The sequence below is a fragment of the Equus asinus genome, chromosome 15, assembly GCF_041296235.1.
Source record: "Equus asinus isolate D_3611 breed Donkey chromosome 15, EquAss-T2T_v2, whole genome shotgun sequence".
In the NCBI taxonomy this organism is placed as follows: Eukaryota; Metazoa; Chordata; class Mammalia; order Perissodactyla; family Equidae; genus Equus; species Equus asinus.
This window is the reverse complement of record NC_091804.1, coordinates 28,837,927-28,853,547: the sequence shown is the minus strand read 5'-3', so window position 1 is coordinate 28,853,547 and position 15,621 is coordinate 28,837,927. Positions and strand designations below refer to the sequence as shown.

At 61.3% G+C, this 15,621-nt stretch overlaps 1 protein-coding gene across 1 annotated transcript in view; it reads right to left on the bottom strand.

The window, feature by feature from the left end:
• SRC (SRC proto-oncogene, non-receptor tyrosine kinase) overlaps positions 1-15,289 on the bottom strand; it is a 49,929-nt gene extending 34,640 nt beyond the window's left edge. Inside the window, exon 1 of the mRNA XM_070485905.1 lies at positions 15,043-15,289. The gene's annotated coding sequence lies outside the window, so the exon portion shown is untranslated. The remainder of the gene's footprint in view (positions 1-15,042) is intronic.
• Between the last annotated feature and the right edge of the window lie 332 nt (positions 15,290-15,621).

Genomic DNA, 15,621 nt, shown 5'->3' with positions numbered 1-15,621 from the left:
CCGCAGCTGATGGCTGGTGGGCCTTGGGGGGACAGCCGCCAGCCGGCCCCTGCCCACGGCGCCCGCTGCTTCCTGCCAGCAGCTCCAGCTGCCGCTCTGCTCCGGGAACACACAGTGCCACCTCCTCCCGCCCACGCCCGTGAGGTGACTCCCTCCCGGGACACAGTGGGCAGCTGTGCCCAGTGGCCTGGACCCCCCAGAAAGTCAGCCCTGAGCTTGACCCCTGCACCCCACTCTCGAAGCCCACAGGGCACCTCCCCTGGATGCATGGCCTCGGGAAGGCCCAGCCCTGCCTTTCCTCCTCCACGAAACAGGAGAGGGCATCGGGGCCCGAGGGTGGGGACAGCGGTCAGCAAGATGGCCGCCCCTGCCACTGCTCACAGAATCAAGGCCCAGGGTGGAGGGGGGCCTGCCGCACGCTGCCCTCTCCCCACCCCTTGACCCTCCCTTCAACTTGGAATTAGCCCCTAGCCTCCGGTCCCTTGCATGTGCTGTTCCCTCCCCTGAAGCTTTCCCACCCGCGTCCCCTGCCCCTGCGCCCCCGTGAACTCCAGCGTGCCCTTTGGGCCTGACCACAGGCAGTACCTGACCTTGCCTGTCCCCAGCTGTGAGAGGTACCCCTCTTTATCTGGGTCCACATAGCTCCCATCACATTCGGATCAAGAGCTGGACTGCCTGGGTTCAAAACCCAGCTCTGACCCTTCCTGGCTGTGTGGCCTCGGGAAAGTTACTCCACTTCTCTGTGCCTCTGTTTCCTTATCTATAAAATAGGGATAAAAATAATAACCTACCTCCAAGGATTGTTGTGAGGATCAAATGAATCACATGTGTGCAATGCTTAGAACAGAGCCCAGACCATAGCAAATGTGCCAGATGTGCTGGCCATCAATCAGTAAGAGTAGCAGCTGTTATTTGTTGAGCACCTACTGTGTGCCAGGCCCCAGGCTCAGCGTCTTACCTGGGTCATCTCACAACAGCCTGGGAGGAGGGGCCATTGTGAGCCTCCCTTTACGGCAAAGAGAGGGAGGCCCAGACATCGGCTCCACCCCAAAATATACCTGAGGGAGGAGGGGACTGCTGATATTGAGGAATTATTGGTGGATCGTGTTTCTGTGGCTGCTTTCCCAGCACGAGTCCTTATCTTTCGGAGATGCACCCTGAAAGATTTACACATAAAGTAGGACGTGCAGGATGTGCTCTCACATGGCCGGGATGGGGGTGACACGGACAGGTGGGGAGCGGGCAGGACAGGCCGCGTGTTGGCGGTGCTTTGGGCTCAGTCATGGGTTCGTGGGGGTCACTATACCCACAGGCCTCCATAACGAAGAGTTTAAAAAGGAAGATTAAGTGAAATAATGCAAAATTAATGTGTGACCCCTTCCCCCTCCCACCAACGACCCCCAGCCTGGGCAAACCATTACGGCTCCCTCCCCTCGCTGGTCCTCTGCCTCCACCCTCACCCCCTCGGTCTGTTCTCCCCACAGCAGCCACATGCACGGAACCCTCTGCCGGCCCCCACCTCATGCGGAGGTCAAAGGTGACGTTGGAATGGTCCAGGCCCTCCCTGTTCTGCCCCTCAGTCCTTCTGCCCTTCTCTCCCTCCACTCTCCCCCTCGCTCACTCTGTTCCCCTGGCCTCCGTGCTGTTCCTCCAACATGCCAACCTGCCCTTACGTTAGGGTCTTTGCGCTGGCCGTTCCCTCCACCTGGATTCCCTTCCCCAGAGGAGCAACGAGACTCCTCCCGTCCTTGGAGGCAAGCTTCTGGGGGAGGCCTTCCCGGGCCACCCTCTCTAACGGCAGCCCACCCTCCAGGGCCCAGCCAGCACCCAACCCCTCCCCTTGACATCTGAGCCAGGCCCTCATCACATTCTCGCAGACCCATGCGTGGCTTCCCTGTTTGTGGTGTTTGTGTCTCCCTCCTAGAACGTCAGCCCTGGAGGAGCAGGGACTCCGTCTGGCCGGTGCTCTGCCGTATCTCCAGCCTCTAGAACATCGCTTGGCATGCAGCAGTGCTCAGTAAATATTTGTGGAGGGAGGGGCGGAGGGGTGGGCAGAGGGAGAGAAGGGGGAGGAAGGGAAGGATGGACAGAGGGAGGAACAGAGGGACAGATGAATGGGTCCCACCCAGGGCCCCACAAGAAGAAGAGGTACGGGCCTCAGTCCTGGGTCTGTCCAGCCCCATAGCCCATGCCCCAACCACTGTGCTCTCCTACCACCACCTGGCACGTTCCACCCTGACTGACACAGGGCAGCATGTGAGTCTGAGACAACTCAAGGACCCGAGCCCCACCCGGCGCGGGCTCAGGCACGGACCAGGTGCCAGGGATGCTTGCTGAGTGAGCAAGGAATGAGCGAAGAGTGAGCCAGGGGCCATCCGGGGGCCAGGGCAGCCAGGACATGTCTGGTCCCGTGTTCATGGTGCGAAGAGGCTCGGGGCTGGCAGGCCTCAAACCAGCTCTGCCAGTGTGGCCGGGGCGGGGCGGGTGCTGCAGGCTCAGGCTGGCACCGGCAGAGAGGTGGGGACAGGACCTGCAGCCCGGGCGGGAGAGGGGCAAAGGCTACGCAAATGGACCACGGCGCCCCCACCAATCCCAGCTCCTGCGGCTCTCGGGTTTCTTCCTGGGCAGGAAGGGGACCCCTTTCCAGACCCCAGGCCCCAACCTGCACTGTGGGGGCAGGACCCCTTCCCACCAGGACATGTCCACAGCCTGGAAGCCCAGAGGGACGGGCAAGGCCACCAGGTGGGTGGCGCTGGAGCAGGGCAAGCCAGCGGGTGACCTGGTGTAAACCTGCCCTGTCCCAAGCTGCTGCTCAGCCGTGCGCCAGTCCTGTGCCCTTCTGGACTCAGTTTCCCCAGGTGGAAAGTGGCACTGGGCATGCTTCAATCCAAGGTGCTGAGCGATCGAGAAGAGGCCACTCAGAATGCGGCCCCGTCCCAAAGCCCAGCTCTGGGGACAAGTTGGAGTCCTAGCCCCCAGTCCCACCGCTGAGGTCACACTGGGCAGCCTCCGTTCAGGGCAGGAAGCAACCTCAGCTACACCCTGGGATCCTTAGCTGGAATTTGGGGGCGGGGTCCATATTCCCTAAATCCATAACCCCCGAGTCCTGAGAGGCCAAGCCCCACCCCCGCCCCATCGTGCAACCCGGGCAGCGGGTATCCTGCTCTGAGCCTCAGTTTCCTCCTCTGTGAAATGGGTGGCATCCTGCCAGTCTGGCCTGAGGTGTGCCATCGTTGAAGGCCGCAGGAACAGAGGACTTGGTCTGGCCCTCAGGACAAGGCGAAGAAGCCGGGGGCCTGTATACCTCCAGATGGACTGGGGATGGGAAGGGAGCAGGAACCGGAAGCCCACAGCGGTTTCTGGGGGGCACTCAGCCCCGCATCCCCAGCCGCCCGACGGAGGAAGGATGACTCCTTCCGGCCCCACCTACTCCAGTTCCGAGCCCTCTCAGTCCCCTCTCCAGACACAGCCTGAATCCACTTTCTTCCCTCCCACCATGGCCACCCCCTCCTGCAGGCCCAGCCACCTCCTCCAGGCTGGCCGACTAGGGCAGAGAACCTTTCTGAACCCATCACCCCTGGTCAACAGCTCTCACAGCCGCTACACTTCAAGCCAAAGGACAAAGTCCTCACAGGGCCTCCAAGTGCCTATGATGGACTCTACAGCCCCACCCCCTTCACTCATTCTGCTCTGCCCACACTGGCCACCTCTCCTTTCCCTGAGAACCCAGTACAGCCCTGCCTCAGGGCCTTTGCCCTTGCTGTTCCCTCCACCCAGAGCGTACTTCCTCTAGACATCTGTAGCCTCACTCGCTCCCTTCCTTCAGGGGCTTTACTCCAATGTCACCTGTTCAGAGAGGCCTTTCCCGTCCACTTGTTCAAATGGCAACACACCCAGCCAACTCTGCTCTCTGTCTGAGTCTCATCTCAAAAGCCCCCTGCTCACAGAGGGCCTCTCTGATCTCCCCCGGCCCAGGTGAGGACCTTCAACTTCTCTGAGCATCGACCACAGCTCTGATGACATAGCTCACTGTGTGAGTACATGTCTGATGAAGACAGGGGCCGCTTCTGTCTCACTCTCAGCTGAATGCTCTGCAGAGAGTGTCACATTCAAAACAGTTAAAAGACGGCATGCTTGGGCATCTATCCGGTCAGAATGGACACTGGTCAACAGCACAGGGCCGAGCCTGGAGTGGGGACCTGGTAACTACTGAATGAGTTAACAAAGGGATGGATGGATGGATGGATGGATGGGTGATCAGGGCACACACAGTGGGCCTGGGACTTGCCAGGGATGCCCGGAGCCCAGAGAAGGTGGCCCAGAGAAGGGAAGGGTCCGCCAGAGCTCACCAGCCAGGCTCTGGCCTGAGCAGCTGCAGGCAGCCCAGCCTCTCTGCCTGCACAACCCGACTTTCATTCCCCATCCTCAGTCCAAGAAAGCTCCTTTCCCCGGGAGATCTGGGGACGGGGGAGTGGGCAGGCCACCCTCTGGTCCCGGAACAGGGGGGCTCCCAGGCTCCATCTGTCCCACCACAAAGGAGCTTTGTCCTCAGCGCTGAGAGCCTGGGGCAGATCGGAAGCCGCCCCCCAGCCGCCCAGCAGGTCCCAGCACCCCCGGTCAGGCCAGGCCAACAGCTCCAAAGCCAGATCCCGGGGCTGGCGCAGTGTGGGGCACGGCCCCCTAAAATCTCATTAATCCTCCCTGGGAGTCCTGTGAGGGGGCTCTAGGGTGACCCCATTTTTGCAGATGGGGAAATAGGCTCAGAAGGCAAAGTTACTCAGCCAAGGTCTCCCAGCCAGCAAGGAACAAAGCGAGGATTGAAACCCAGGCCCAGCCGGCACTCACCCTGTCTGGAGAACAGACCCTCTGGGTTCAGGAGGGTGGAGGGGCCTTTCTGGAGGCCAGGGTGGGCAACCACGCCTGGTCCTTCCCCGAGGGTTCCCCAACAAGGGATGGAGGCTGGCCCTGAACAGGGACCACGCCCAGCCCATGCCCCAGGGCCTTCGGGATCCGCCGGCCAGGCCCCAACACGTCTCCACCACTTCCTGCCAGGCGGCATCTGCAGGGAAAGGATGGATGGCAGGCAGACCAGGGGGCCATTCCCATCCATCCCAGCCCCGCCGTTTGCCTGGCCGGCGCCCCCCTTCTCTCCAGGCCCATCTGCTCTCGGCGCAGCCACCAGGGCCATCTCCTCAAAGGCACACTGCCAGGGGGCACCTACCCTGAGCCGGGCGCTACCCACAGTCGGCGCCCCGCGGTCTCTCCTCACTGCCCGAGGACAGCACGAAGACTCCCTGAGCAGGCAGTGGGGGTCCTCCACTCGGGGCACCAGCCACCTTTCAGGTCAAAATTCGACCGCCCTCCGAGCTCCAACAAGAGGAGCTGCTCACACGCATCTTCAGGCCCTTGCTCAAGGCCCACCTGCCCCCAAGAGAACTATTCCATCCTTCCAGGTATGTCACACACACCACTTCCTCCAGGAAGTGTTCCCTCACCCACGCCCTCCAAGGCCCCAGAACAGCTCCTCCCTTTTGTCCTTGGTCCCTCTCTGGAACCCCAGCCTCTGTGGGCTGCCTTCGCTCAGCAAGAGCAATTGAGCGCCTGAGCCAGGTCTGACCCTTCTCTTTGTCACACCTTCAGCAGGCCTGCCCTGCCCCCCGAGCCCCAGGTAAGAGGCTGAGCACCCTGATGAGGATTTGAGGCCTCCCCTAACCCACCTAGTCCATTCCCAACTACCTTGCACATGGCCTGCAGCCCCCACCTCCCCAGGCCACACCCACACTCACCAGGCCACTTCCTGCCTCCAGATCTTTGCTCTGCTGTCCCTTCCTCCTGGCATGCCCTCGCCCTTCTTCCCTCGTGAGCACCTGTCACCCTTTAAGATTCAGGCCAGCTAGCCCCTCCTCTGGGAAGCTCTCTGGCACTGTAATGGGCTGCCACAGTCCACATGGCACCCACCCTGTGGCAGGGCAATGACCAGGGTCTGTGTCTGGCTCCCCCAGGGTACAGGCTGCTCCCAGAGTGCATCTTTGGGGTCCCCGGCTCCCAGCATAAGGCCCAGACATCGCCAGCAGGAAATCAAGCATCTAGCTGCCAACTCCCGGCCCAGAGAGGCCGGGGCGGAGGCCAGGAGCCCTCCCAGCGGCAGCACAGAGCCCTGCTCTGCCCGTGCTGCCCACAGAGCTAAGGTACGGGTGGGGGGTGCTCTCTGAAATGGCCAACTGGTAACCAAACCCACGTCGTTTCTAAAACTAGGGCACAGGAGAGAAACGGGAACAGCGGAATCGTCCCCAAATAGAACTGCGGCTCATCTGGTTCCAGGGCCTTCGGGAACACCTGCCGGGGGGAGGGGGGCGGGTACAGGGGGCAGGTGGCTGCTCCCAAGGCTTCGAAAGGAAACTTCAAGTCTGGAGGGCAAAGCGGTCACCAGCACGGCACCCAGCGCTGACACCCTGCCCCTCCCGAGGGTCCGTCCCAACCCTGGAGGTGCAGGGTCCCTTCCACTTACCCCACCCAGCTGTGGGGTGCTCCCAGCTCCAAGCCTTTGCTCACGTGGGTCCTCTGCCTGCAATGCTCTTCCCTCTTCCTGTCGGTCAGAACCCTGCCCATCCTGTAACTGTGACCAGTGGCTGGACGCTTCCACAAGCCTGGCACGGGTGGGCATTCGTGGGGAGAGAGTTTATCAAGTCTTCCCAACAGCCCTATGAGGAAAAGACTCCTGCTCCCATCTCACAGATGAGGAAACTGAGGCTCAAATAGAGAAGCCATCTGCCCAGGGCACACAGCAAAGAAGGCAGGGGACCAGGCGATGTGGTGGGTTCTGGGTGCCAGCAGCCACAGGGCACCCAGAAGCCTGGCGGGGCCTGGTTCAGCGTCCTAACCAGGCCCAGCCTCGGGGACGGGGCATTACTCTAGGATAAAGTACACAGGGTATGGCCCCACCCACCCAGGCGGGACAGGAGCCCCTGCCTCCCCCGGCCCCCACCCTAGGGTGGCTGCTGGCTGAGGAGCCACATTGTACAATGCGATGGAACTGTCTCCCTCACAATATGCACAGATGAGAAAACTGAGTCCTTGAAGGGGACAGCTTCCCCATCTGCAAAATGGGATGTGCCCCAGGAACCTCTGGCTGTGAGCTCCCCTGTGGCCTGCTGGACGCCATTTCCTTTCTCTGAGTCTCAGTTTTCCTATCTGGAGAACATCCCTTTCCTCTTTGGGTTGACAGAAATCATAATAAAATAACAGCAAACATTTACCGTGTGCTTACTGCGTGTTGGCACTGCTGACAGAGTAGCGCACAACACCCCACCTGATCCTTGGAGCAAGCCCATGATGTGGATACTGCCACTAGGCCCATTTTTCAGATGGGGAAACTGAGGCACAGAAAGGTTAAACTGACTCACCAAAGTCACACAGCTGGGGGGCGACAGCAGCTGGAGACAGAGGAGAAGCACCCCGGGGGCCGGGACGGCTTCCCAGAGCAGTCTCTGGGCCTCACACTGCCCTGAAAAGAATGCTGGGAGGGGCTGGATGAGGGTCAGGGGTCAGACGGGAGGCAGAGAAGGGCCCAGCCTGGATGAGGCGGGTCAGCCTACGGTGTCCAGGAGGCTCTGGGTCCAAACCCACGCACTGGGTGGCCTTGGGCAAGTCCCTCTGCTTCTCTGAGCCTCGGTTTCGTCTTTGGTGAAGTGGAGCCAGAAGTGCCACCCCACAGGGAGGCTGTGACATCGGACACAACTGCTCACCTGGCACTGAGCAAGGACTCAAGCACGGGCTAGAGGAACGGATGACCACTGACGGGCTCCGAGGCTGGTCCACTGTGGCTCATCCTTCCTTCCAGATCTTGGTTGTCTCTGATTCTCCACTCAGAAAGGATAGGAAGGTGGGCATGAACTGCCTCCTCTCTGATTCCTAGAAGGAGCCCTCCCAGCTCTGCCAGCCTTCCCGGCTGTGTGGCCTCAGGCAAGTCACTTCACCTCTCTGAACCTCCAGATCTCCCTTTTGACAATAAGTCAAGGCTTTCATGGGCCTCTGAGAGAGGGGATCCTCCCTGGGGAGACTGGGGGCTCATGGGGGGAGGTTCAGTTCCACCTGCTCAGGCACTGAGAGCGTCCAGAACGACCCCGACTTGAGGCCTGTTTCCTTATCCACCACATGAAGATGTGACAGTCTGTCTCCCTCCCGGCCCTGCCTGGGGATGCTCAGAGGCGATCGAAGAAAGTGCTTTGTAAACTGTAAAGTGCGGCGCCCTTGGGAGTAATGATTAACACTGTACTCCCTTAGAGGCAAAAGGAATCCTACGACTTGCCATCCAAGGCAGAATGTGTCAGAGCCATGAGGGAGGGCAGAAAAAGAACCACGGGGCTGCAGAGGAGGAAGGATGGACCCAGACTGCAGCAGAGAGGGTGGGCAGGAAAAGCTTTCTGGAGGCACCGGCATCTCAGCCACTCGAAGGGCACTGAGAGGGAGGGCCTGCTAGGCAGTGGGACCTGCAGAGGCAAAGGCACGGCGGCTGGACCACCCGGCACAGCAGGAAGACAGCCGACGATTCAGGAAGGCCAAGGGACCACCTGAGGCGAAGGGAAATGTGGGCGGTGACCAGGGTGGGCAGACGGAATAGCTCTGGCCCCGACCTACAGCACCTCCAGGAGCCCTGCTGCGGAGCCCAGGCCCACCCCTGCCTCTCTCTGAGCCTCGGCTGCCTGTCAAAAACCCGAAGGCAGTAACAGCTCCCGCGTCTCAGGCCAAGCGGGCAAAGAGGCCAAGAACCCAGCGCTCGGTCGGTGGCCACCCTTGGAGAGATGGACGCACTCAGCGAGGGGGCCTTGGACGCCAGGGATTAGGGCCCCGGGAGGCCGGGACAAGTCCGGTGGGCAAGGCTGAGGCAGGCGCTGGGCTCAGGGAGGCTGGACAGAGTTGGCGGCTTGCAATCGATCCGGCCACCAAACTCGTCTGTCTCTAGTTAACCTCGCCTTCAGCCCCGCCCCACGGGACACGCCCGCCACGGACACAGGTGTCCAGTCGCAGCCCCAGGGATTCCCAGACCAACTGGGCTGCAGAGGCTCAGAATTCCCGCCTCGTCAGGGAAGTCCCTTCCTCATCGCAGGCACTCAGAAATATTAAGCACCTACTGTGTGCAGGCCCCGCGCCAGAGCAGACACACAGTAGTTCATCGGAGCCTCACATGACCTTGTCAAAGCTGGTACTGGCACTGTCATCTCCATTTCACTAACGGGGAAACTGAGGCTCAGAGTAATCATTTTCCCACAATCACACACAGTAAACAAGTGGCAGAGCCAGGATCTGAACCCAGAACCAACTGGCTCCAAAGGCCTTGCCGTTTCCACACCCCGTATGCCATGACCATCCACTGAGCAGCCCTGACATGCCCGTCCTAGGAGCTGGGGGTTCCCTGGAGGCTGCCTGTACTCCAGAGCCCAGGGGAGCTCCATCAGTCAGAGCTGGAAGCCCAGAGTCAGGTCCCCCAGCACCCCACCCACCACAAAGCTAGGGAACGACTTCAGCCAGGCCAGGGGCACACTCAGTGGTAACCAGCTGCCACAAATCACAGAGCAGCCAGAAGGCTGGGCTCACACTTCACTGGGCTGTGTGATTGTGGCCCCAGCCCTTGACCTCTCTGAGCTTCAGTTTCCTCTTCTGTGTCATGGGAACAAAAGGTCTGCCCACCCCGTGATGGGGCAAGGGATGAAATGGGTCAGCTTGCTATGACCGGGCTGGGGAGGGCACAATGTGAGGACATCAACATCAGGCAGGGTAAAAGTCAAGGCCACAGATTGGGACCAAGCAGCCCAAGAGACGATAATCAGACCTTGACGGAGGAGGCCAAGTTTCCCCACCCCACTCCGACTTCCCTCCCCCAGCACTGGGAGTCTGGCTGCTCGGGCCTCGCAGCTCCGCGAGTCAGAGGGTTGGAAGGAACCATTCCCACGGTCTCTCAGCAGCTCCTCAGCCCCTCCGACCTCTCCATCCCCACACGGGCATCAGAGAGGACTCAGCCAGGCCGGCCCCAGAGATCTTCCCAGCGAGGATCCCGGTCACACAGCCGCCAGGAGGGAGGAGCCCTCACCATACAGAGGAGGAAACTGAGGATCAGAGAAGGAAGACGCTCAGCCAAGACCATGTAGCTTCTCCTCCCCTCTGGCTTCTCACTGTAGAATTCTCTGGGTAGTTCCAAGGGGAGGCGAGGGACTGGGGTCCAAGTTGGGGGGACATCACTTGCTCAAGATCCCACAGCAAGGAGTGGGGAAATGGGGGTTCTGGCTCCCAGCTCGGGGATCTTCCCCGATCATCCACCCCTTGACTCCACTCCCTGGAGGCTGTACTGGGGGAAGGGGCAGGCTGGCTGGCTGGGGACAGCCCTGGATCAAAAGACAAGAGATGTGCATTTTTCTGCCAGCTTGGATAATACGTCCTGGGTCTTTCTGGCCTCAATTTCCCATCTGTGAAAAGAGAAGGTCAGAATACATGAGGAATGACGAACTCCCGGCACGTGTACAAGGCCCTCTAACCCTCTGTGCAGACATTACTAGTCTATCACAGCACTCTTTCCCATGAAGCCAAGACTGGGCCTCAGAACGTTCCTCCACACAGCAACCCAGGTCTGGGGAGCTTGAGCCCTGGGCCATTCCAAGACCGGGTAATGTCTGAGCCCTCATGAGGGAGGAGAAGGGAGAAAAACGTCACTTTTACTGAGCATCCAGTAGATCAAGCCACTGGAAGCCGTTGGCTGATTTAATCCCCACAGGGAGGTGTGCAGAGGCTGAAGTCCAGAGGGGCTAAGTGACCTGCCTTCGGACACACAGCTGGGAGCGGGGCCTTGAACACAGCGGAGGCATCTATCGGGCCACCTCCCCAGAAACAGGGACACAGAGCCAGCCAGCAGGTGAGGCCTACGGTACAGCCACACCCCGTCCTCCCCTTGGCCCTACTAGGTGCACGCCCTATGCCCATTTTACAGCTTCAGAAACTGAGTCACAGGAAGGGGGTGTCAGCTGCCAGAGAAGGAAGGACTCGAGTCCACGTCTGGCTCCTCCCGACCCCTACTGATCGAGTTAATGTGGGCTAAACACTTTATTTCAGTCCTCTTGGGACATCCTGGGAGTCATGACTCATCTTGTCCCCCTTCACAGATGAGGAAACTGAGGCACCCCAGAGGAAGTGCTCCCCCAGGGGCTCAAGTGGAAACCAGAGCTATTTACCATGGAGATAAGGGGGAGGGAGCAGCGGAGGGGAAGTAAAGGGCTGTGGGAACCCAACGGAAGATAGAGGAGCGGGGCCACTTGCTGGACCAAGGCAGGAAATGAGGCTCTGGTCAACAGGCCCAGGGCAGGGGAGGCCCTTTGAAGTGGCTCCAAGGCGGGTAGGGACACAAGCCCTCCAGAGTCCTCCAGCCTCAGTTCACCTTGTCACTTGGCATCTGGGAGACCCTAGGCAAGCAGCTTCTCCCCTCTGGGTCTTAGTATTTACATCCAGAAAATGGACCAAGCTCACCTAAGGCAGGCTTTCAAAAGCTGGCCTAAGCTAGACCGACAGGGCTCTCTCCAGGGCAGCCTCCTTGCACAGAGAGGGCAGGGCAGGACTCAGATCACCCAGCACATAGACAGCTTTGCTGCCAACACCCTTTCCTAGGCTAGTTCTGGCCAGAGCAGCCCCTTCAGACTCAGTGAGATCACCCACTCACAGCCTTTGCCACACAGCTGGCCACAGGGGACAAACCGACCTGCCTGGGTCGCACCACACAAGGCAGGTCCCACTTCCGGAGGACCTACTGGCCCCAGGCACTGGGCATACAGCCCTCCTTCGACCCTCACCTGATAGGGAGATATCGTCCCCATTCTCAAGACAAGGAAACTAAGTCTCAGAAAGATACAGTGAATGACCCAAAGACACACAAGTGGAGATGGTCAGAACTTGAACCCAGACCAGTCTGACTGGTGAGCCCTGAGCACACTTTGGTCTCCAGCTGAGCCCTCCCTGCTCCCTAACTCGCTCCCAGCCTCCAGCCACCCTGCAGTGCACTTCCCCAACCCCTGGCTCTCACTCTCTCCTGCCTTCCTGCCAGTGAACTCCTATTCCACATTCAAAGCCCAGCCTTAAATGCCCTTCCTCTTGACACCTGATCTAGGCCCCCACAGAATACTTGGAGTCCAGCCCATAGATCGATTTCTGCCAGGTGCATTGGCCAGCTCTGTACCCCTGGCCTCCAGCATGGGGCTGTTCACACAGGGGACACCAATCAGCCCAGTGGGAAGACAAAGGCCAAACTCCTCCCCAAGGCCCAACTGGCCCCACATGGTCCAGCCCTGCTGCAAACACCCCTCACTTCACCTCTCATCCACTCCCCCTAAATCTCTGTGCTCCAGACTCACAGGCTTTCCCATTGTTCCTCCACAACAGCACACACTCCTCACCTCAGGGCCTTTGCACATGCCCTTCCCGCTGCCTGGTAAGCCCTGCCCCTAGCTCCATGTCTGGCCAACTCCTACATGCTTCCTTCAGGATTCCGCTGCACCCCACGCCTCTCCCTCGGAGCCCTGATCACAGCTGCAATTACAGATTCATTTATTTGGCAACTAGTTTGCTACTTGGCTCACCCTCTAGACTCAAATTTCTGGAAGGCCAGGGACCTGTTCACAACTCCCCAGCAAGGCCCCACCCAGGCTGACCGCTCCCCACAACCCCAGAGGCTCTGGGAAGCGTGTGAGCAGAAAGGAAGAGCTGCTGCCCGCTCAGCACCACCTCCTGGAAGCCTCCGGATGCCTCCTCCAGCTCCCACTGCTTGCCCACCCCCACCCCGCTCGCCTGAGTTCACAGCCCCTAGGACATAGCAGGTGCTCAAGACAGGGTCACACACGCTTGGATTTAGGCAGGTTTGGGGAAAGGGGATCAACTGAGGACCGAGGGGTCAGGGGGCCTGTCGGCAGGTCACTGATCTTCTCCACCCTGGATCCTGGGGCTTGGGGAAGCCAGACAGCCCTGCCCCCCAGGTCACAATCAGGGAAGAAGCACAAGCAGAAACTGGCTGTGAGCCGGGGATAATTCATGCTCCAGGAAGAGGCTAGGGGAGAGGAGGAGAGAGCTGGGGGGCCTTCCTGGAAGAGGTGGGCCTTCAGCTAAACCTTGAAAAGCAAGAGCAGATAAGCAGCTCCTTATTTGGGAGCCCTCCCCGTAGGGACACCTTCGGGAGCCAAGGCCCAGGGGCCACACAGGAGGGCCTGGCAGGCAGTCAGCTGAGAGAGGTGACACACTGTAAATCACATCCCTGGGTGGAAAGACCACATCACCCCACCACCAACGGGCCTCGTGGCCCCTGCGACCACGCAGCAGCACAGTCCCCTCCGACACTGCCGTGCCTCTGGTCCCGTCCCGGGAAACCCCTGCTCCTCCATCACCCCTGGAAGGGTTCAAGGGCAGCTGGACGGGGCTCTCTGAGGTCTGGGTTCTCATTCCAGCTTCAAACTGTGTGGCCTCGGTCAAGCCACTTCACCTCTCTGTGCCTCAGTTTCTCCATCAGCAAATGGAGGATAAACAAGAGTCCCTACCTCACAGGAGGTGCTCAGGAGACATCGGCAGCTGTCACTCTCACTGGCCCGTTCTATACTCAACAAAACTAAGGCCAGAGGGAGCCGCGAGTTCCTGAGGCCACACAGCGGCGGGGCGGCAGGACTACACAGCACCTGTCTCTCCCAAGGGGTTACGTGGTGGCTTTTCAGGCACCGACCCATCCTCTTCTGGAGAGGAACCCCACGAGGCCAGCAAGCTCAGCCCCACCCGTTGTGGGCAATTCATCCAGTGAAGCGCGCACTTATTGAGCACCCACTACATACCAAAGACCTGCACGCAGACACACGGATTCTCCCCTGTGGGTCCCCTTTCCACACCCGCAGACTCAGAGGGGCAGCCCTTCAGTCCAGGCCGCCCAGGGAGAGGAGAAGCCGAGGTGTCCCCTCTCCCCAGCCAGGAGGCCGAGAAGATGGTCAGCAACAGGACCAGCTTGGCCCACTGAAACCAAGTCTGACCTCAGCTGCACTGTGGCTGGGCCTGGACCCACCCCAGGCGACACAGGGACCACGGCCCCAACTGTGCAGAGTCCCTGAAGCTTGGAAAGCCTCACCCGGGCCCACACGCACATGGTCTGTCCACCCTCAAGTCCCCTGAAAACCCCAGAGACTGAAGTGATACCCCACAGGTGAGCGCCTCCGGTTCACCCCCATCTTTCCACCAGCCGGGTGATCCCAGCCAGGCCCACCCCATGAGGACCTCCAGCTCAGAGAGAGCAGGCAGCTGTCTGAGGACACACAGCAGGGCAAGTGGTGGCCCTGTTGAGATTCGAACCCACCCCCAACCCCAGCCTAGGCAGGCAGACGGACCCGGTCTGGTGGCGAGGCCCAAAACTTTTGCCAACTTCTGAGCAGGCAGGCGGCTGGGCCTGCCCAGAAGCGAGGCTGGGGGCTAGGGGCAGCCGGGACCAGGCACAGTGTGGCCCAGTCCTTTCCAGGCCAGCGGCACCAGGCCCTACTCGAAGCCCCACGAGGACACAGTGGTCGGTCCCGGTGCCCTAGCCGCGAGTTCCAGCCAGGGACCCCCAGGCCCACCCTGCCGCCCCCTCTCCACCCCCCATCCCGGGCCGGGGGCGCCAGGCCGGGCAGCCGCGGCCAGAGGCGGCGCCGACTGGCTCAGATTTCAGATTTGGCCTAGACCTGGCCGGGGGGGCTCGGGCCCGGCTCGCTGCTTCTCAGGGGGCTCGTAGAGGGCGGGTGAGCCGGAGGGGGTCCCCGCGCGGGCAGGACCCCTGCGCCCCCCGCCCAGCCCCCTCCTCCCGCGGCATCACAACAAAAGGCCGCGCCGGCACGTCCCCGTGCGCCCGCCCTGCGCTCTGGGATCGCGGCTCGGCCCCGGGGTAGGGGTTGGAGGGGTGCACGGGGCCCCGCGGCCCGGCGATCCGACGCCAGGGTGGTCCCGAGCGGGGGCTCCCCGCCGCCGGCAGGGACTCGGGGCCGCGGAGGGGCGGGGGGCGCTCACCTGGGCCGGCGGGCGGGCGGGCACACCGGTAGCCAGACGCACGGGAGGGCGGCCCGCCGGACGGCCGGGGGTCCAGCGACGGCGGCCTGGCCGCTCCGGCTCCCAGGCCGGAATGGATTCCGGGCCGGGAGAGACAGATCGGGAGAGAAAGGGAGGAGGAGGAGGAGGAGGCGACGGCCCGGGGAGGGGAAGAGATGGGAGGGAGCGCGCGAGCCGGGAGGAGGGGCCCCGCAGGCCGCCGGGAGGAGGAAGAAGGAGGAAGCGCGCGGGGACGAATTCCCCGCCCGTGACCTGGGGGAGACCGGGGCGCAGGCCCCCCACACTCGAGCCAGGGGTCCAGGCGGGGCGCGCGTCGGGGGTGCGGAGGCTTGGGGCGCAGAAGCCCCGCCCCCCACCCGCTCCCTGAGAGCGCCCCACCCTGCGGGACCCCCATCCTCCCTCAAACCAAAACGCCCTCCCAGATTACCCCCAACCCACCCACCCCGTTTACCCCAAACCCACCTCTCCTGCAATTATTAGTAATAATAATAATAATAACAGCAGCACTAATAGGGCGCTCACTCCTTGCCAGGCGCCATG